The 22,946-nt window shown below is 41.9% G+C and overlaps 1 protein-coding gene and 1 pseudogene across 2 annotated transcripts in view; both read left to right on the plus strand.

The window, feature by feature from the left end:
• The window catches only part of SGMS1 (sphingomyelin synthase 1), a 442,300-nt gene that overhangs the window by 149,981 nt on the left and 269,373 nt on the right, over positions 1–22,946 (plus strand). The window lies entirely within an intron of this gene.
• LOC143932461 (U2 spliceosomal RNA) lies at positions 1,640–1,749 on the plus strand (annotated as a pseudogene).

Consider the following 22,946-nt stretch of genomic DNA (forward strand, 5'->3'; position numbering starts at 1 on the left):
CTGTATTTTTCCCAGTATGGATTTCCTCTAGGGCAGGTCACTAGCATCCCCAGCCTCCAGCTATTCTTCCACCTTATGTCTTTTTCAGAAGACACGAAAAGAAGCAGAATGACCTCGGCAGGGGAATTCATGTGGATGCTTGTAATTGCATTCTGTTGACAGTCTGCACTTAAATTGTCCATTAAAACAAATTCATTTAATGGTGACAAATTGATTTTAACCTGCTGTTCTGGTAATATATAGCTTCATGTAGGAAATCCCATTCATTTACCTAGCGAGACCTGAATAAGGCTGTGATTTAAATTGGTAGCAATCCTGCTTAAATCTTAAAACAGCACTCCACCAGCTTTTTGCTTTTATGAAGGGGCCTAGATCAATGCTAAGCATTCCAATAAAAGTGTGAGAGAATGGGAGATTCTGCCCAGAGTTCTTAAACTTTTAGATCAGACACTAAGTGATAGGAGCGTCAAAAGTGCCATTGAGTGACATAGAAGCAAATTTAAATTGTGCTAACCCAAACCTGTCTGGAAATGTCTTTTACCTGCATACGTTACCATGCGACTCCAATTTTTACTGCAAACTATTTTACTGTAGGATACCACATTAGCAAACCTATCCTAATATCATGCTCCTGTGCTTGGCAGGAATCAAATTAAATTCAAGTCTTGTATGGCAGCCTTAACGTGGTTGTAAACCTACTAAAAAAACTAAAACAAAAAAAACCCTGCAAGACAAAGTCATAATGAGTTAGTATGCATAGCTGTGATCGGCCAAAGCCGCAATGATATCACTCCCATGCATGCGGCACAGTAGCTGGAGCAAGACCAGGACATGCCATTGCTTCAGTGCGCATGTGACAATTACGTTGGCACATGCTGATACAGGAGATATCTCCTAAACCTGCATGGGTTTATCCAGGGTAGCTACATGTAAGCCTTATTATAGGCTTACCTGTAGTAAAATTGTGGTTTATAAGGGTTTACAATCACGTTTTAAATGTTGCTAAAGTCAGATATATTTATTTTTTCTTAAAATGGCAAACATGTTGTACTTACCTGCTCTGTGCAGTGGTATTGCATAGAGTGGCCCTGATCCTCCTCTTCTGGGGTCCCCGACCTTGGCCCCTCCTCTTCTTTTTATGTCCACCATAGCCAGCCGCTTGTTTTGGTGAAAAACGTGTGTCGTGTTTAAAAACCGTGCAGTATAATGAACAGGGTTAAGCAGCCAGCATAGCCATAGACAAACGGCACTAAAACAGAAAAGCAAAAAAATGCAACGCTTATAGTGATTGTTACGTTTGTGTTACTAAATCTAAATAAAAAATTTACCCCAGACGACCTCTAATCAGACGAAACGCAGCGGGTAGAGTTCTGCCATCACCATTGTGCTATCTTATGTCTTTTTTATCGTTGATCGAAATGTAAGTATCAAACTTATCATTTTAATTAAACAATTTTGAAACGTTATCACACTATGTGGAACCATCTTAATCATTTTGGTTTCATCGTGTGGCAATATTTAACCTCCCTGGGTGTCCTCCTCACCATCTGCACCATATTTCCTGCCCATTTTGGAATATACTGGAGACCTATGTCCTTTAAAGATCCAGTATGCCTGAGGTTACCCGGATTGCTGCTGGCTCTCTTCTTACCGGCCTTTTGGCTAAGATCAAATGTAGTATCTGTTCTTATCAGTTGCCAAAGGAGGCGCTGTTCCATCCCTATAGAGAGGGTTTGGTCAGCACTCTTCGATGGCGTAATTTAGCATCTGTAAGGACGATTTTGGTAAGGGTCATGTCGTGTCGCCCGACAGTAAACTGGGGGCCGATGCATGATCGAGTCGGAGCCGTCTGGAAGGGTGCTCCTCGTGAGGATGGGTGCTGCTATTGGTCTGACCCAGAGGGTCGAGTACCTGGCTTTCTGGCCTGGATTGGGGTAGCTCTAGTCCCAGACAGTCTTTAGGGAGGGAACACTGGCTCCTCTTTTCTGGGTGGGGAGGAGCGGTTAGTACTTCCCAAATTTAATTAGGTAGGAGTGATGGGAGCGACGGTGGAGCCTGATGGCAAAGGGCTCTCACCAAGCTTCCTGATCTTTACGCCTTCCTGCCTGGGGTGGGGGCTGCTGTGGTCCGGACCGTTGGTCAGGGCGGTCTTGAAAGCCTTTGGCGTATGTGCTCCTGGAGTGGCAGTCCAGGGGTGCATAAATATCACTGTGAGTGAGGGTCACATTGATTTTGGGCACCACGGTCACTGCACCATAGCACGCTTTTTTAGCACCTGCCTCTTGGGCCTGGCCTTTTGGCTGGGACCAGAGGAATTTTTGATTCCTAGCCGGAGGGCATGGTCATTGTTTTACACAGTGACCACTTCTTTCACTCTCCTCTCCACTATCCCTTCCCCACTTTATTTTCTTGTGTCACGTCTTGTTTTGTCGCTTTGCACGTTTGCTGTGATGAGTAGGGTCACAGATCCCAGGGCCTGTCCTGAAAGTCTGGGGAGGGGTGGACATGGCTTCTGGCTTAGTTCGCCCTCTCTCTTAGGGTTGGGGTCTCCCTTCGGGGGAGCCCCACCTAGTATTTGGGTAGGTCTGCAGACCTTCCAAAGAACGGGGTCTGCCTGGTTTCGGCCAGAAAGACCAAGTTTTAGGTGTCCTTGTCCCTGTCTGGAGCCTAACACCCGGGGGGATTCAGGACAAGGCCCTCTGATTTTAGAGGGCTTGTGTACCCGTCTGCACTTTTTTGTGTCACTCTTTGTGTGTGCACGTTTTTTTTATGCACCGGGTGACATTTTTGAGTGTTTTTACACGCCACGGGTTTTCAAAAAAACACAAGATTTTCTTACCAACTGATCTTCATTGATGTACATTTGTTATCTTCTGTCCTAATATTTATGGAATACTGACCCATGGACATTGATCATTGATGCCAGACCATTTTGGTTTTCATTGTAGTTCTGAAATTTCAGCATTTATTTTCACGTGGTGGACAATATTGCATACATTTTTTATTTAGATGGGGAGAAACGTGGTCTGTAGACCCTTACATGCTCCATAGACTTACACAGCGGGACTTAGCCCCCCCCCCCCCCCCCCCACACTTCTTCACTGCATTTGATTGACGGCAACAAGAGCCAAAGACTCCTGCTTCTCAAATGCTGTATGAAGAGGAAATTAGGAGAGAATAGATGCAGCCGTGCACAGCGCTGATCACTTCTCCCTCTCTTACTCCTCATATGGGAAAAGGAGCACAGGGAAATTGAAAGTTTTTTTTACCTTAATGCAAACAATGCCTTAAGGTAAAAAAAAGTTTTTAGGTTTAGTAACACTTTAAAGGATTAGTTCATGTAATTGGCAATAAAGGTCTGCACACCACTATTAAAGAGGAAGTAAACTCCCCTGGTTTTTGTGCCTATAGGTAAGCCTATATTAAGGCTTACCTACAGGTACTGTAAATATCTCCTAAACATGCACAGTTTAAGAGATATTTACTATATACCCTGCCAATTACGTCATCGGCTCATGCGCTCTAAAGCAACGACCGCTTGTGCCGTTTTTTCAGCGCCATGTGCTGTGACCGGCGGCTACCACACGTATGCATGGAAGTGGCGTCTTTGCGCCTCCGGCCACTCACAGCGCCGGAGCCTGCGAACCCAGAAGAAACAGGGAAGATGTCGACTGTCTCAGCGGTGTGCGGACGCTGCTGCGGGGGACTTAGTGTTAAGGTAAGTATTTCATAATGAGCTAGTATGCAATGCATACTAGCTCATTATGCCTTTGTCTTGCAGGTTTTTTGGGGGGGTTTACAACCTCTTTAACTACACCAACCAGGGTGCCTTCAGGTTTCTTCAGGAGTGCCTTGGCAAAATGCCTTAAAATTGCACAAAAATTGTATACAAGCCAGCAGGTGGGCGAAGCCTGCCTTTTAGTTAAACAAAGCCACAGCTTTTCATTGTGCACATTATAACCTTCCAGTCGCTGGTGTCCTAACCACCAATCGTATCATCGGTTGATCAGGAGTTTGTCCTTGTAAGGCGTTTGGATCCTTGTTTGTCCCTTCCACCTGCCCCTCTCGTCAGCACTGGGTTCACTTAGCTGAGTGAGGAAGAAAACGAATGGAGAAGAGAAGCATTGAAATACTTTTCAGTACCAGGGTGCAAAGGTTTGTTTTGGAAGAATAAATCACCTCTAATGTTGGCTGTCCTACATGTGTGGATGTTGTAAAAAATGAAAAAACTGCTTTGCATATTGCAGCATTTTAGAATGGGGTGCCTCGAGACTGGGGGGGGGGGGTGTTGTACGTGACTCAGGCTTTTTTTTTTGGCTGTGCCGTGACCTACCTGACCTACATACACTGATGGTGGGGACCTACATACACTGACCTATCTACACTGCCAGTCGGAGGAGGAGAGGAGAACGGCCCACCCGAGCGGGGATGTGGCATGGCGGGTGCTTTGTAATTCCCTCCTTCTGGAGCCTGCTGCGCCTATGAGGAAGTCACACGTCCTGCAGTTCCAGCATTGGGCCAGTGGGACGTCCATCATAGGCGTTGCAGGCTCCAGAAGGTGGGACCTGCTATGGCACTCGACCACACTCGGCGACACGCTCGGCCACCCTCGGCGGCACTCGGGGTCAGATCGGTCCCAGTGCTCGCTGCTCAGGGCTAACGATGGAGAGCTGCCTGCCTGAGACTCTGGGCTTTTCGGGATCACATTCGGGGCTTCAGCCCCCCAGCCACCTCCTTCCGAGGCCCCTGAACACCATTCAACAACCAGCAATATTTATATTTACGATGCTAGAGGCTGCATTCACACCTGAGAATTTTCAGCTCGTAAAACCGCCTGAAAATGCCCAACATGAAAAATCCCATTTATTTCAACGGTATCTGTTCACATCTGAGCATTTTGTCACCTGAAGCAAAATGCCCGAAAAACGCCCTAAGCTCAAAAAAGAACATGAGCTTCTTCGGGGCAGATTAAAGGCATTTTTCTGAATTTTACATTGGTGACCTGAACAAAATTGCAGCAAAACATGGCAAAATCGTGATTAAAAACACATGACTTTGAAACGCTCAGGTGTGAATGCAGCCTAAACCTCTCCACATTGTATTAATCTGTCAATTTTAAATATATAGAGTAAGCATACGACATAACCAAAATGCTTCAGCAATAAAGGTGTGTTGGGCATCTGCATTCAATTTTACAACTGGAACAGATATCCTAGTATGTCATATCACATCAAGCATTTGGCTTCCGCACACTGGAAATTTTTACAGCTGCTGTTTTTGGCTTTAGGTTTTTTTTTTCCTGCAGCCAGTAAACTCCCCAGCATGTTATCCTATATGTCCATGCACACATAGGCTGTTATCAGCATTTTTGGCAGGGGCATTTTTTTCTAGTTGGGAATCAACTTCCAGAATTAGTGGGTTTTGAGAGGAGTTTTTCAGCTGTAATAAAATGCTCTAAATTGTATGCATATCTGTACAGTGAGCTATACTTAAGAGTTGATTTTCAGAAATATATACAGGAGTTCACTACCCAAAGTAGAGTAATGAAATGGATAGCTAAGCCAGACCCTGGTGAAAAAAGGAGGAAAAAAAACAACCTTTCGGGGGATGTAAAAACCCCCTTTCTCAAGAACTTCCTACCTGAAAAGAGAGGGGAGGAGGGAAAAAACAAACACTGTTTCGGGGGCTGTAAGAACCCCCTTTCTTAAGAATTTCCTACAAAAATAAAATAAAGATGAAAAGCCAGCGTTTTCGGGGGGGATGTAAAAACTCCATATATGAAATAGCTCAATTCTGATTGGGAATTGGAGACATTACCCACATCCCTAATATAACATAACAGCAAAACAAAAACCCTCTGATGGAACTTTTAAAAGCCAACGACTCCATAAATTGTATGCATGGACAAATAGATGTAAGAATTAATATAAATTTAATACAACATAGATAAATGGGAAATTGGTATTACAAGTTTAGAAATTCAGTGGTATATATCCACATGAAATCATAGAAAAACACCTAGTTTACATCACTCTTGTACAAATATACAGAGTGAAACTCTGTGTTTCAAGATTATGCATCAATCCTCTTCATCAGGAGAAAGTGGTATAGAGGTTTATGATATCTACAATTCAAAAAATACAATGAGTACAAAGTATGTGTATGCAGATAATTCCTTAATTTAACAGACAGGCACTTCGTTACAGTTTTATAACCATGTCTACTGACCAGAAATGAGGAAGCGTATCTTGGATACAGGAAAAGGGTTGAAGGTTGAAAACAACTAACAAGGGAAAAACGCCCTTTCTCCAGAACCTCCTACTTGAAAAGAGAGAGGAGGAAAAAAAAACACATTTTGTGGAATGTATGAAACCATTTTCTCAAGAAGATTCTACCAGGTAGGAAGTTCTTGAGAAAGGGGCTTCTTACATCCCCGAAATTGTTTATTTTACCTCATCTTTTTTTCCCCCCCTCAAAAGATGAGCATAACGTTTTAAGACTCCAATTACATAAAGTTAGCTAAACATGTGTTCACTACTTCGGACGCCACTGGGAACATGGGAAATGTCAATAGATTTTTTCCTAATATAATATTGGATAAAAAATATATCCAGTTTTAAAAGGAAGTCAGCTGTAATGATTTAATTGGGTTAATGTTTTTAGCTTGGCTTTAAACCAAAATATTCATTTTTGTACAAAGAACGTTGTTTTTACACATATCAGTCAACCAGATTCCAACATTACTTTGTTTTTTTCTTAAGTATAGTGATATGAGTTATTAATAATGGTCAGCTGAAACATTAATCTTTTTTAAAGTGCAGTGTTACAATGCAATGATTTCTTGCTTGAATATTGTACGTGTATAGGCCTCAAGGTGTATAGATACAATTCTGTTTCTAGGTGTAGGATATCATTGTTCCCATGGTGTTAAATATTTAGATGCAGTTGGTTATTGTAATGTTATTCAGAGGAGTTCGGGAAGTCATCTGCGGACATTGCAACAGTGAGACCTAAAGATGCTGTTTTGTCTTTGGGAAAGGGTATTGAGCAATGGTGTTCTGCACTGAGCCAGACTTGCTTTGTGTATAGCTTAAGATGATATTTTCAGCAGTAACTGGTATGTCAAATCAGTGCAATAATTTTCAAAAAGCCAAAAAATTATGTGACACGTAGTGCTCAATAGGCGAATGCTTAACCTCACCCTGCCTAAAAATAAAAACAAAATAACAGCAACATTCACATGTATACCCGTAGATATATATAAACTGTGCTAAACATGCAAAAATATATAAATAGATATCCCAAAAATTATATATATAACTTAATTACCCAAAGTATCCCAGTGCAATTAAATCACATAAATATTACAGGTACTCAGTAGCTGGTATGGCCTTCTGTATTTTTAGTTGTGTTCCTGTTAAAGTACTGTAAAGCTGCTTACTTAAATTATACTACAGCTATAGTAAGGACTGAACTGAAACCTGTGGTGGCTAACTACTTATACATTTTTAGCCACAAATCTTGCTCCTGACCAAGAATCCGCCAAGGTTTTTCAGTAGCGATGGCAGTTTATAATTACATTTTTATCTCTCTATAACTGGCTTTCAGAGATCGTCTTTTAGATGCATTGAAAAACTAACCAACATTGACCAAACTGGCACTAGTTGTCCCTTAACCAATGTTACCAGACGTGGCAGGTTTTCCTGCAGCATTAACCAATATGTATGTCAAATTGCTTTTGCTAGTTATAATTTCATCCTTGGTCCACCCTCTTAGATGTTTGCACCCTGAATGTAAGCCTGTAAAAAATGGCTCTGGTTCTCAAACATTTTTATAAATTCAGAAAGGCTGTGCAGCATAGATGCATGAGACAAAAGGCTGCAGTCCAAAACTGAGCACTGCAGAATCTGGCAGTTATTTTATATTAAACCATTCTGTAATGATTGGGCGTTTTTATCTTCATGACCAGTATGACTTTGGTTTAAAGCATGTGAGTTAATTTTGTTAAGAAAAAAAAAAAAAAAGGAAGTGAGTTGATTTTAGAATACCAAAAATCTTTGGGAATTCAAAGAAAACTATAGAGTAGAAGTCCTTAGATAACATCAGCCACAGGTGTCGGAAAGAAGAGAAATTTGGAAGCGGATTTTCCAACGGGAACGTAGTCAACAATAAAGTTAATGTTTTTTTGGAAGGTTCAACCATGGAAAATGCATGTGAAAAAACGCAGTTGCGTTTCCAACAGAAGGCATGTTTATAGAAGGGTATGTTTAAGCCATGCTTAAAACTGTACTGCACCTTGGCAGGATGTACTTGCTTTCAGTTTTGCAGGTAGTGTATCTGCTGTTAAGAATAAAAAACTGTATACTCCAGAAATTCAAGAGGTATGGACTGTACAAATGGGGCTGGGAAGTATTTTTTTTAAGCGTTTTAGACATCATTGGACACATCTAGAAAGTTTGTATGCATTTTGTTTTTCAGTATGTATTTTTATCTTGGTTGGGAACTCATGCTAGGCTTTTGAACATATCCACTGCAGTTAAGCACAGACTTGGGAATATTTGTCTTAAACCGGTTTGTGTTACATAATGTTGGTCTATAGGGCTTACATGCAAACATGCTGTAATACAATCTCTCAAGAAGCAGACTTTTGGAATATTTTGATATTGTTCACATAGTAATTGCTGTATTTTACGAGGAATGTTTTCATATATTGTGTTTCACGTAGAATGTATGCCTTTTCATGCATGTAGATTGAGCCTGTATGGCCTCTTGAAAAAAGGCAAATGAAAGGCAGAATTAAATACATTAAATGAGACAGTAGCTGTAAAACTGTCTTTCTTCTTTTTCTCTTTTCATCTTCCTTTCTTGCTTTCTCATTATTTTGTACCTCTCTCTAGTGTATCAATTTGCCATGAAAAAAGTTGAAACAGACACAATTGAATGGAATTCGCCATTCTTTAGTCCATACAGCACTCACTTTGCTTTTGATTTATGACTTCACATATTTGAACTTGTAATAGGATTGTTTCCTCTCTAAGCAAGCTGTTTAAACATATTTTTGGCTAAACATCTTTAATATGAAAATTTTGTTTTCCAATATTTCTTAACCTAGTGTTTTTTATTTTTTTCCCTTTCTAATGTAATCATGCACCTGTGAGCTGAATGTAGGCATATTCTGTATTCGCATTTATTTCAGTCATTTTTTTGTGACAACCATTCACTGTTTGGTTATACTACTTTGTTCCAGCACAAGTAATTTGGCATCCAAGCCTTTGGCTGTGGGGTTTTCTTTTTCCTTATTTTTTTTTTTGCCAGTTGGCAAATCATTTAGTAGTGAATGAATAGAATGCATGACTTTTCATCTCAATGTTAGCTTTGGTTCTCCATGCCCAGTCATTGGCCCCTTTCACATGGGGCGGATTACATTCGGATCAGCTCACAGATCCTATGCAGATGACATATCTGTGTCCAGTCAGTTTCTGCAGAGTGGAAAGAATCCACTCTGATTAATGGATGGCTGGGAGTACTTGGGCACCACTGTCGGTTTTACGCCTGATAACCTTCCAATCCGCTCTGCCTGAATGAAAGCAGACAGTCCCTTCATTTTTTTATTTATTTATTTATTTATTTATTTTTTTGTGGACCTGAGCAAACCCGGAGGCAGGCAGGTGTAAATGTTCAGAAGTCCGTTTGACAAATAACTTAGAGGTAGGTATGAATAACCCTATACCACGCCTACAGTGTGCGCAGTCTCTTGTAACCAGAAATGACTTACAGAAAAAGGAGTTAGTGTAAAGATGATAAAAAATCTGAACGCAAGAAGAGCAGGTACTTAGAGACTAACTGGCATCAAGGGGTTAATGGTACAAAAATAGCTTTATTGAAAATGTTTGACAATGCATAAGTACTAAAATTTAACTAATCCTTCATCCATCACCACATAAAAAGACTGAAAACGTCACCCACATCAAACATTGACATAAACTTGTGAAGTGATTTTTGTTTTGAATATCCCTTGTGACCATGACCTCCTTTTTATTGTGCAAAATTTCAGAATTTGTTTCTGGTTTATTAAAACTTAAAGGGTTAGTTCACCTTTTCCAAAAACAAAAAAGCCTATGCAGATAAGGGGCACATATTAATAACAATAAACTGTGCAGCTTTGACCAAAGTTTAAATGTCCTTGCTTTGGAAAAGCTTCCATCATCGTGTTCTATCTGTTGCTAGGATGTTGGTAACTCCTTCCTGGGTGATTTAAACTCCCTCACATGTGCTCCCTGTTGCAGTAGATCTGAGCTCTGCAATGCTGCGACAGGACACAGTTGACTGTGCATGCGTGGGGGTTGTAGAGCTTGCTCCTCTAATGGCTGGGTGTGAGCTATAGCAGCTGGGAGTGTCTTAGCAATGTAGTAGGGCTAGATGATGCCATTTGTTTGTTTTTGGGGGTGGGGGGGGGCAGGTTTTAGTAGTTGCATAAATGACCTACACCTATAGCAAGGGCATTATCCAATTTTATTTAAAAGTTGTGCAGTTTGTTTATCTACAGGTGCCCATTAACTGCACTGGCAATTTTTTTGGAAAGGTGAACTAACATATCCCAGACTCAGGCTATTATACATGCTTTTGTTTGCCTTAGTCATGATAGCAGTGTTGCACTGTATCTGAAAGTTAGGAACATTGACCATCCTGCTCTGTTTTATATAAAAAGAGTCCACAATAAAGGCCACCAAGGCCTCCATCAGCCCGCAGGCAACATTTGTTTAGTTCATATTTACGGGTATCTCCTTAGGCACATCGCATACTGTTCCACCGACGCAAGTCAAAATAAATAAATGCTAACTGGCTTTTACAAAAATGTTTTATGTGTTCTAAAATTTGTCCATTCACTAAATGTTTTTTAAAATGGCTGTGAAGACATTTTCTCTGAAGAAAATGCATGCAACACTACCCGAGAATGTATATTGGGCAAAAAATCTTCTAAAGCTTAATGTACATGGAACGTTTTTACAACCTCTCCTGGACGATTTAACTTGACAGATAGTAACCCACGTTTTAAAACATCAGTTTTGCCGCATTTGCATGCAGCGTTTGCGTTTTTGAATTTTTTAAATTTTTTTTTAAATGCCCAAAAATGTTAGTTACCACATTTAGCCACGTTTACCCGCATTTGGCTTTTGAAATGCCTCTAAACACAGCTTCTGAACGTTTTTTTTTTTTTGGGGGTTCCAACAAAAGCCTCTAAAAGCAACTGCCTAGAAACGACTTGTACTGATATAGATAACATAGAGAAGAGTTCAGAAGCAGTTGAAAAAAATGTCTAACGTCTCTTTAAACGTCTGTTTACCAGCAGCAGTGTACATGAGGCCTTAGAGCTGATTATAATATAATGGTCTTTTACTGATAAGTATATTAGAGCACTACTCTTATGCCACGTACACACGATGGGAAATGTTGGATGTGAGGTGGTTGGTGGTAACCGACCGTGTGTATGCTCCATGGGATAATTGTTGGACTTTCCGCCAACAAATGTTGGCTAGCATGTTCTCAAATTTTCCGCCAAGAAATGTGTGTTGTCGGCCTTTCCGATCATGTGTACACAAGCCCATTGGACAAAAGTTCAAAGTACAAACACCCATGCTCGGAAACAGAAGCGGTCGGTCTTGTAAACTAGCGTTCGTAATGGAGAATTAACATGCGTGACGTGGCAAATTATGAAATCTCCAAATGCAGCGCACATTCTGTTCTTCTTTAATGGGATAATAATGAAGCTGCTTTGCTGGTGATACTGATGGAGTTATTGCAAACAAATTTTCCAAGGCTTTTTTTTCTAGTGATATCAAGAATAATATTATGATTTTTTTTTTTTTTTTTTTTTTAATTTGTGCAAGTTACCACAATACCATTATCCCCTAGTTTTTAAGAACAAAGATACAACTATGTTGGTGTCCCTTGTCAATTTTACATTGTATTTTTTAAAATGTAACTGCCTACTGTCATTTGAAGTAAAACACATAGCCAAGTATTAATCTCCACACTTTATTTTTTTGAGCATTAAAAAAAAAAAAAAAAAAAATTAGACAGGCTATCTGCCAATAGAAAATAACAAAAAAGTGCATTCTATGCATCCAAAAATATAGAAAATGTACCAAATCAAATAATTTATTCAACCAAAAAAATGTCAAAGCAATAACTCCAAGGCCAATAATAAATAACACGTTATCTCCTCCAATTCCACAACATGTCTGGTTGACGAACGGCCATTCAGAAAGGAACTGAAAAGCACGAACTGACGAGCACAAAAAGAAAAGCGCGGATCAACACTCACCAAATTTCTACTAACACAAAATTAGCAGAAGGAGCTCAAAGGGTGGCGCTAAAGAGCCGAAAAGCCAGTACATCTAGTACGTCACTACATTTGTAATTGTTGGCCAACATTTGTGTGACTGTGTGTATGCAAGACAAGTTTGAGCCAACACTCCTCGGACAAAATTCCACGGTTTTGTTGTCAGAAAGTCTGATCGTGTTGACGAGCCTTTCAACTTTGTCAGTCATTGTGTCTCTTGTACTAAAGGGAAGATGGCCTCTTCTACTTGAATAGTTGATTGACCTCATTGCCATTTAATTGAAGCTGTTGTCCTGGCAAAAATTCAAACTCTCTAAACCAAAGTTTAAGTACCAAGTAATGATGAAAGGTATGGATTATCTGATAATGTGCTATATTGAATAAAAAAAAATGCCAATTTCCCTGTCAGTTGGTGGGCTGGAACATACCTAGCTGCCTCCAAGCCATTTCCTGCCTAGACTGTGATCTGCGGGTTGAATTGAATAAAAAAAAAAAAAAAAAGATTCCCTAATCCACACACTCTGATGGGGAATCCTTCCCGCTTAGTTGTTACATTCTGACAGTGGGGAGACTTTCCTTCCATCAAAATACACTGATCACTGCTGCCGGCTATAGCTGGGGGCACTAATCGGGGCAAAAAACTGACAGGGTGGTGGTACAGAAATTGATTGGTAGAACAACTTCTGTACAACCAGCCTGCCCATACATTGACTTTCTGGCAGATCCTGCTAAACCAGCCACATTTTGATCCATGTATGGCCGGCCTAAAGCTATGTTGTCAGAAGTACTCCCCTGAATGACCACATGTGGTATTATGTAGATCAGGGATATGCAATTAGCGGACCTCCAGCTGTTGCAGAACTACAACTCCCATGAGGCATAGCAAGACTCTGATAGCCACAAGCATGACACCAAGAGGCAGAGGCATGATGGGACTTAAAGTTTTGCAACAGTTGAAGGTCGGCTAATTGCATATCCCTGATATAGATGGTTAAATTATTAGCAGTGTGTGAATAAAGGAATAGACTTGTAAAATACTTTTTTTTTCCTATGCACCTGTTTATTAAATGAGCTAGGAAACTCAAAAGTTCAGAGCTTAGGACCACATTTATCAGAGTTGCCTTGAAGCAACAATATGGTTTCTAAATACATTTTGCATGTAAAGTGGGTATAGAAAAATAATCACATTTTGGACTAATCTATACAATGTGTGTCGCCATCCATTGGGCAGTCGCTTTGCAGTGGAGAAATACCTCAGTCCCACTCTTCCAAGATAAACTACGAGTGAAATACATCTGTAGAGTTATGCCCTAGTCTGACTGGAAAGTGGACACCTTGGTTTGACTGTACTGTCTTTGACTCGATCCTGGTATTTAGTACTGAAAATATTTTAGTTATTTATGTGCTGTTGTCCTTCTTTTTGTCATCCCTGGAAATTATTATATTATCAGCACTTTTACATGGAGGTGTTTTTTTTTTTTATTATTATTTAGACTCTTCAATGTATCAGGCTTTCATAGCCATGTTTTGTATTTTGAGCCATACTTAATTCCAGTGTAATTTCTTTTTGACTCAAGATGCTATTGTTTTTGTACCATCTTTTGCAACTTTCTAATAAAAAAGTTTGTAAACATAAAATCACATTTGGTTGCTTTGCAGTCTGAAATTAAGACAGGCACAGTTTTTGTTTTATCATGCTGTATTTACTTAGTGCAACGAATAACATCCAAGTGAAAGATGGAACACATGTCAGAAAAAAATAGAAAACCGAATCACTGAGTTGTAAAAAAGGATCACCCCCCCCCCCCTCCTAAAAATGACTTGTAAACTCAATCAGGTGTGGCTAATTACCTTCTCAATGGCACACAAAGCCATTTGACTTTCAGCTGTAATCAACTGTGGTAATTTTAATAAGCTCAGCTTTCCTGGAGCATTTCAGTCCTTGGTAGCGCAACTGAAGCCAACAATCAACTATGGATGAAAAGACACGGTCAGAAGATCTTTGGGATAAACTTATGGACAGGCATAAGTCGGGAGACTGATACAAAAAAATAAAATGTCAAAGGCTTTATCAATCACTAGAAGCATAGTGAAGTCTATAATTAAGAAGTGGAAGGTATTTAGTACAACACAGACCCTTCCGGATCAGGATATCTCTGCAAACTGGATAAAAGTGCCAGGAGGAAACTGGTCATAGAAGCTACCAAGAGGCCTACAGCAGCTCTGAAGCAGTTACAATGAAAACTTGTCAAATTCTTGCATGTGACAACAATATCACAAATTCTCCACAAATGTAGGTTGTATGGAAGGGTTTCAAGAAAAAAGCAACTCCACAAAAAAGGACACATGCAGTCACGACTGAGCTTTGCCAAAATGCACCTTAAAGATTCTGAGGCCACATGGTAAAAGGTGTTCTGGTCAGATAAGTGTAAAATTTAATTATTTGGCCTCTACACCAAACATTATTATGTCTGGTGTGTCGCACCGTGTTGATCCTAGGTCCTGGTTTTATTTGGACGGTTCCCTACTCCCCTGAGCCACTGGGGAACTTCCATCTGTGTAGAGCCCTGGTTTTTTCCTGCGCCTTGATTTTGGACCCTGGCTCCACCCAGTGACCAGCTGTAGGCAGTCACCTGATCTAGTAACCTCTAAATCATCACTTCCTCTTCCTGTCCTTGCTCTAGTATAGGTATTTTTCTGCTGTTGGTGTTTAAAATACTGTATTCTTGGTTGCTGATGTCTGCTTGTTCCCGACTTTGCCTTTTGGACTAATCCTTTGGATTACGCTGATCGCTGTTGCCGACACTGCCTGTTCTGGATGCTGCCTCCTGGTATACCCCTATTGTCTGCTGCCTTGGTTTGCTGACTGGGACCATTTTTGGATAGCCCTTCCTTCTGCTTAGCTCCTGACTGCACCACTTCTAACCGAGAGATGCTTGTTGTGCCTTTTATATAGCCTGTTTGCACTTTCTATTGTGGTCCTATATTTCTGGCTGCAGGATCTCAACCATCCCTCCACCAGATACTGGGATAAGACTACCGGTCAGGAAACCGGAAGGACGGTTAGTCTCCTGGCAGACCTGACATGGTGAAAATCATGGAGCACTTGTCAGGATCGAAGGAAAAATGGATGGGGCAAAATACTGTCAAATTGAGGTAAATCTGCTGCCCTCTGCCAGAAAGTTGTCAATGAGTAGGTGTACCTTTCAACATGACCGACCCAAATCACACAGCAAAAACTACCACACAGTGGTTGAAGGAGAAAATGGTGAATGTCCTTGCATGGCCTTGTCAGAGCCCAGACTTAAACCACATTGAAAATCTGTGGAATGATTTGAAGACTGCAGTCCGCAAACGGCCACTATCAAATTTCACTGAACTTCACCAGTTCTGCAAAGAAGAGTGGGAAAATTATTGCAAAGTCTAGATGTACAAAGTTAGTACAGACATACAAAAAGGGTACGCCACTTGCCCCCATCTATAGCACCCAAACAAATTTGGCATATTTTTTTCCCCCACAAATAGAGCTTTCTTTTGGTGGTATTTGATCACCTCTGCGGTTTTTATTTCTTTATCGTACATCACGGGACACAGAGCACCACAGTAATTACTATGTGGGTTATAGGCCACCTTCAGGTGATGGACACTGGCACACCCTAAACAGGAAGTTGCCTCCCTATATAACCCCTCCCATACTGGGAGTATCTCAGTTTTTTCGCCAGTGTCTAAAGTGTTGGTCATGAGTAAAGATGTGTTCTTAAGAGCTCCGCTGGAGGGATCCTTACTGGATTTAAACAGCCTCTACAGACCGGATCCATCCAAAATGCCACTGAGGCTAAAGTGGATGGTACACGGGCCTTGTATTAGAAGAATGAGGTTTTGCCTGTAAAACCTCTTTGGAGGGCTGGACCCCGGGTCCCAGTGCTTTGGTCATGCTCACATTATCATAAAGTTTTCTTGGCGGGGTGCTATACAGGTCCAAGGGAGTGGAACCCCAATAAAAAGGGACCCTGTCCTTGAAGGTTTACTAAACACAGCCTACTATGATGGGGGAAGGTTGGATCTGTCTGCTATCAGCAGAAATCCTGCGGAAAGGATTAGGGAAGGGAAGAAGTCTAGGAACTGTAAAAAGTCCACCTATGTTTTTTTTTTTTTTTCTTCCTTGAGTAAAATGTTGTCATGCCTAATGTCTCCACTAGGTGGAATAAATGCACATACCTTTTTATGTTTGCTTTTCAGTACAGCTCTGTCAGCAGCTAAGTAGCATGTGTGATCTCAGGCAGCAGCAGGAGGGATTGCTGGATCAGGAAATTGATGGGCAGTTACTTCGCTTTTCCCCTCTGGGGAACAGGAGGGGCTGGAAGGTACAACAGCTGTTTGTACTTCCCCCCCCAACCCCACTCCCTGGGGGGGGGGGGGTGCAGCGGCTTCCCCTGTTTGTTTTTTATTTTTGCTTATAAAATCGGCCTCCCCACCCCTGTCACTGGGTCTGCCGACAAGCGGACCCGAATGGCGCGCGTGGGAACTGCCTTATGCTTTAAACATAGAGATGGGGCAGGTTGGTATTGGAGGTGGGCGTGGCTGAGTGCGCTGCTGTGTGTGGGACATAGCATCCGCGAGATGCACGCAGTGCTTGCTCGGGGGCGCCATGCCCAGTTAAACAGACTCTTATCAGCCTAAGGCCTGTAGAGTGCGGCTGTCAGAATCCACAGGACACAGGAGCGGTGTGCTTCGTGGGCAGTGCATCACCAAGCCTCTGACTCAATTTGCAAGGCCGCTACTTGGTCATCGGTACATACATTCACTAGCTTCTATCAGGTGGATGTAAGATGACAAAGGGATACTATCCTTTGGGTGCAGTATACTGTAAAATCCTTTTCTTGGAGTACATCACGGGACACAGAGGTCCCTCCCCTTTTGGGATTTATGTATATTTCTTTGCTACAAAAACGGAGGTATTCCCGGTATGGGAGGGGTTATAGAGGGAGGCAACTTCCTGTTTAGTGTGTGACAGTGTTCATCACCTGAAGGTGGCCTATAACCCACATAGTAATTACTATGGTGCTCTGTGTCCTGTGATGTACTCCAAGAAAAGGATTTTACAGGTAAGCTATTTTTTTCTAGAAACAAAAAAAGCGACAATTTTGAAAAAACACATTCTTTTTTTTTTTACTTTTTGCTATAATAAATATCCCCCAAAAATGTATTTATTTTTTTTCCTCAGTTTAGGCTGATATGTATTCTTATTTTTGGTAAAAAAAAAATTGCAATATGAATATATTAAATTGATTTGTGCAAAAGTTATAGAGTCTACAAAATAGGGCATAGATTTATAGCATTTTATTATTTTATTTATTTTTTACTAGTTTTTTTTATCATGACTGGGACATTATGGCGGACACATCAGACAATTTTGACACGTTTTTGGGACCCTTTGCTTTAACACAGCGATCAATGCTATAAAAATGCATTGATTATTGTAAAAGTAGTGTAGGGGTTAACACTAGATGACAGATCGCTGTTCATACTTTGTATGAACAGATAATCGGTCACTCCTCCCCTCAGAACCGGGATCTCTGTTTAAACACAGAGATCCCAGTTCTCGCCATGTTGCGAGCGATTGCGGGAGCCCGGCCGGCACTCACATTGGCTCTGGGGGCGAGCTGCATGTGCCCCTAGTGGGCACCAGAGGGAGCGATGCAACATAACGGCGATTTGCGCAGTCGAGCCATGTTGCCGCAATACAACTGCAGCGGCTGGTCAGCAAGCAGTTAAGCTTGTTTAATTCCTTGGATTTATCCTTGGCCTTGTTTAGAACTGTTAGTAGAGACATCCCGAGGTGGATGAACAAAATACTGACACAAGGGGGTGATCCTTTTTCCAACTCTGTGATTCTGTTTTTGTATATATATATGTATGTGTGTCTGTATATATAATGTAATGTGTTTTTTTTTTTGTTTGTTTGTTTTTTAGCTTGAAAATGTGCAGGGCTCCCCTTAGTGTTAATTGAGTTACATATGAAAATAATAATGTTGCAAATTAAAAGAAAAAAACATGTTGATTGGGTCTTCTATACACCAAGAAGTCCTGTTGCTTACCCTGTGCTTTGTATATATGATCTACTGGTATGTACTACACCATTCGGTATTCCTGACATGAGGCTTTGCCTTTATATGTACTTATGTTTTATAACCAATCTCAATTAATAAAGAAGCATGGTTGTACAATGTATACTGCATGATGAGTATATGGCAAGGTATTTCTATAAGGGTGTTCTTTGATTGTTTTAATTGGTGAGCTATTATGGACAAAGGTCATGGGTACAGATATTTATGAACACAGCAGTGACATCATGTACAGCAGCCGCTTGCTTGTTTTTTAAAGTTTGTTTTGCTGGGCTACATCATATAGCCTAACCGTATTTTGAGAAAGTAATGACTGGACAACACTATATAATTTTCTGTTTATACCCGGTACCTGTAAACTGTGTGCTTTCTTTATAGGATCCTGAGGCTTGGTTTTAAAGCGACACTAAATGTAGTACCTCTGAAAGGGTGATGATGATCAGTCACTGTCTACTTCCAGCACTGATGGTGATGATGACCATGGTTCTCCCTCACTAAGGCCTCATACACATGGGACATTTTAAAAACTCTCCTAGAAGCCTTTCCTCCTGGCAGTGTTTTGGCAGGTGCTTGTAAAAGTGTTTAACGCTTTTACAAGTGTTTAACCGCATTTACTGGTGTCAAACACTTGGACGTTAATTCCTTTTATTAGCCAGACTAATAACTTATTCTACCATGAATGCTAAAATGAATGCTCAAGGGCTAAACGCGCCTAGCGTTTACAAGCATCGAGAGTTTTTCTGCCAGAACACTGCTGCTCCTGGACATGCTAGCAGTTCGGTTTTTTTCTGCTTCCAAAAGCTCCTGCCACTATAGTAATGGACACTGCTGCCAAAAGTCATGCACGCATAGGCTAACAAGGAGGGGTATAAACAAAAACAAAAAAAACATTGTGTACCCAATGTGGCGTGGAGTGGCACCCTCCCCGAATTGCAAAAATTTATGGCACAACTCAATGTTAATAACTTTAGCATCCATCTACACATTTGATCAGACCAAGATGTAATTTTTGGATCTATGGATCTCCGTTTCTGATCACACTATCTCTACCTATCTGCTATTACCCTCCTACAAGCAGATAGTCATCACCCTGGATGGCTTAAAGGGGAGGGCCACCCTGAAAAACAAAAAAATGTTAAAAATTACAAAAAATCTAAAAAAAAAAAAAATGAAAATTTTTTTTTTTTTTTTACTTACCAGAAATGCCTGTTGCTAGGCACTTTCTCCTAATCTTCCTCTTCCTCCTCCGCGGAGATCTTCTGTCTTCGTCGCGGCGTCTTCTGGGTAATGAGTCGCGCTGTGTTCTGGGAACTGTGTGTTCCAGAACACAGCGCGTCCCATTCAGAAAGCGCTGCGGGACTCGCGCATGCGCAGTAGCTGCGGGACTCGCGCATGCGCAGTAGGAAACGGGCAGTGAAGCCATAAGGCTCCGCTGCCTGTTTCCCTTACAAGGGATGGCGGCGCCGGGACCCGAGAGCCGAGGGACGGGTCGGCCGACATCGCGGGCGCCCTGGACAGGTGAGTGTGTTTATTAAGTCAGCAGCTGCAGTGTTTGCAGCTGCTGACTTTTTTTTTTTTTTTTTATAACCGGCCCTCCGCTTTAAGAACAGCATACTGGTTGGACAGTTCCTCCGCATTAAACGTAACTGTACTGAACCCACGGAATATAGAAGAGAAAGCAGAGACCTTTTATAAAAGATTCAGGGAACATGGTTATGCGCATAACCAACTTAGGAGAACAAAAAATAAGGTAGCAGTTTTGAGTAGGGTGGATCTTTTGGTCATCCCAACTGGAGGTACAAAGGTACGAAAAATGGGGCACAAAAGGCAGGGCTCTATAAGAGTGATCACCCAGACGCACAATTGGATGTGGTTCAAGGCATACTCCAAAAACATTGGGGTATACTCACCAGCACCCCGGGACTGGCCAAACTGGTAGGCCCCTCTCCCAACATGGTAGCTAGAAGGTTAGAAAAGGAAGCGCTACCTGAGTGTACCCTTCGCTTGCCCATTACAGAGCCAGCTTTCTGAGGACAACTTGTGTATCTGCGCTAACAGTTACCAATACTTTTTCTGTATGGTACCTAGAAGAGGCAAGAATTTCGGTGATCTATTGATAAAATCTGAGTTTAGAAAAGATGAGGGAACCACATGGATTTCGGATTTCCCTAGAAGCAGGGGCATGTTCTTGTGGACAGGAGTTTTGTGACGCTCTTGGCAAGAAATAAGAATTTCAGGTAAGGGATCTGATCAACTGCTCCTTGCCTAGAGTGATCTACTTGATAACATGCCCCTGCAGAAAAATGTGCATAAGAAAGACAAAACACCCCCTAAGAATCAGGATAGGGGAGCACGTGTGTGAAATTAAAACCAAGGATGCTGAAAAACCTTTGGCTAAGCATTTTGCCCAATACCATGATGGAAAGCTGAAGGGCATGACTGTGAAAGTAATTTACACATTGAAATTACCACCAAGAAGAGGCAACTTTAATCGCATATTATTGCAAAAAGAAAAATGGTGGATATACCGTTTAAAATCGCTAATTCCATTAGGTTTGAACTCCGAATTGAACTTGCAGCCCTCCCTTGAGATGTGGAATATACTTTGGTTCATTATTGCAGCTATGGGTATGTTTTGTGCCCCACAGAACCAGATCTGTTGTTCCCATGCCCTTTGTATGCATTTAATGAATTGTGTGGTATCCTTTCACTGCAACAATACCTGAAGTACATACGTGCTTCAGTATGCAGGTGCTGATTTTTTTTTTTTTTTTTGCAGTGTGACATACCACCTGGTGTGCAACGCGGATACTCAGCATGTGCTTCATGCATTTTTGACTTTGTCAACTTCATTGCATCCTTGACTTACATGGTCACACATCCCATAAAGACGGGTTAAAGTGTGCATATGTGTGTGGAGGGGGGGTTTTGTGAATTCAGTGTTGTCCTTTGTTCTCCCCCTTTTTTTCCCCTCTTCCTCTCCTCCCTTTCCCCCTGCATTCTGTGTTCTTTTCCCCTTATTTGTGTATTAACCACTTCAATACAGGGCACTTAAACACCTTCCTGCCCAGACCAATTTTGAGCTTTCAGCGCTGTCGCACTTTGAATGACAATTGCGCGGTCATGCTACACTGTACCCAAATTAAATTTTTATCATTTTTTTCCCACAAATAGAGCTTTCTTTTGGTGGTATTTGATCACCTCTACGGTTTTTATTTTTTGCGCTACAAATAAAAAAATACCGAAAATTTTGAAAAGAAAAATGTTTTTTTTTTGTTTCAGTTTCAAAACTTTGTAAATAAGTAAGTTTTCTCCTTCACTGATGGGCACTGATAAGGTGGCACTGATGGGCACCAATGTGGCACCAATGAAGTGGCACTGATAGGCGGCACTGATGGGCGACACGGATGGGCGACACGGATGGGCGACACGGACGGACACTGATAGGTGGCACAAATTGGCACTGATAGCTGGCATGGATAGGCGGCACAGGTGGGCATGGATAGGCGGCACAGGTGGGCATGGATAGGCGGCACAGGTGGGCACTCATAGGCGGCACAGGTGGGCACTCATAGGCGGCACAGGTGGGCACTCATAGGCGGCACAGGTGGGCACTCATAGGCGGCACAGGTGGGCACTCATAGGCGGCACAGGTGGGCACTCATAGGCGGCATCGGTGTTATAGTAATGGATGCCAATCTGTGCCAAACAATAATGCATGCCAATCAGTGATGCCCATTGTGGCCACTGATTGGCATCCATTATGGGCACTGATTGGCACCCATTGTGCTGACTGGCACCCTGGTGGTCTAGGGAGGATTATGGATTTTTATTACCTTTTCCCTGGTGGTCTAGTGGTGTCCCTGGTGGCCCAGTGTGGGCATCCTCGGGGGGGGGCTGTGCTGATAATCGATCAGCACAGACCCCCCCTGTCAGAGGAGCAGCCGATCGGCTCTCCTCTACTCGCGTCTGACAGACGCGAGTGAGGGAAAGCCGATCACCGGCTCTTCCCATTTACACTGTGATCAGCCGTGATTGGACACGGCTGATCACATGGTAAAGAGTCTCAGTCGGAGACTCTTTACCGAGATCGTAGTTGCCGGGTGTCAGACTGACACCCCGCAACAACGATCGCCACGATGCGCGCCCCCGGGGGCGCTTAGCGGCTCATTATCCTAATCACGTCATATGACGTCCGGTTAGGATAATGAAACCACTTTGCCGCCGTCAATTTGTAATAGGGCGGGCGGCAAGTGGTTAATTTCCCTATTTTCACCAAATAGTGTTTGCATGGTGCATTATGCAGCGATTACAAGTATAGTGGATGAACGACACTAACCAGTGCCTTGGATGCAGGCTCGATACAGACCACATCACCTAAGGAGGGTATCGTACCCTGTTTCCCCAAAAATAAGACCTAGTGTGATTTCGGTGATGGCTGCAATATAAGCCCTACCCTCCAAATAAGCCCTACCCTA

Source organism: Lithobates pipiens, unplaced genomic scaffold (genome assembly GCF_037356315.1).
Source record: "Lithobates pipiens isolate NorthernLeopardFrog02 unplaced genomic scaffold, aLitPip1_a1.2 Scaffold_25, whole genome shotgun sequence".
In the NCBI taxonomy this organism is placed as follows: Eukaryota; Metazoa; Chordata; class Amphibia; order Anura; family Ranidae; genus Lithobates; species Lithobates pipiens.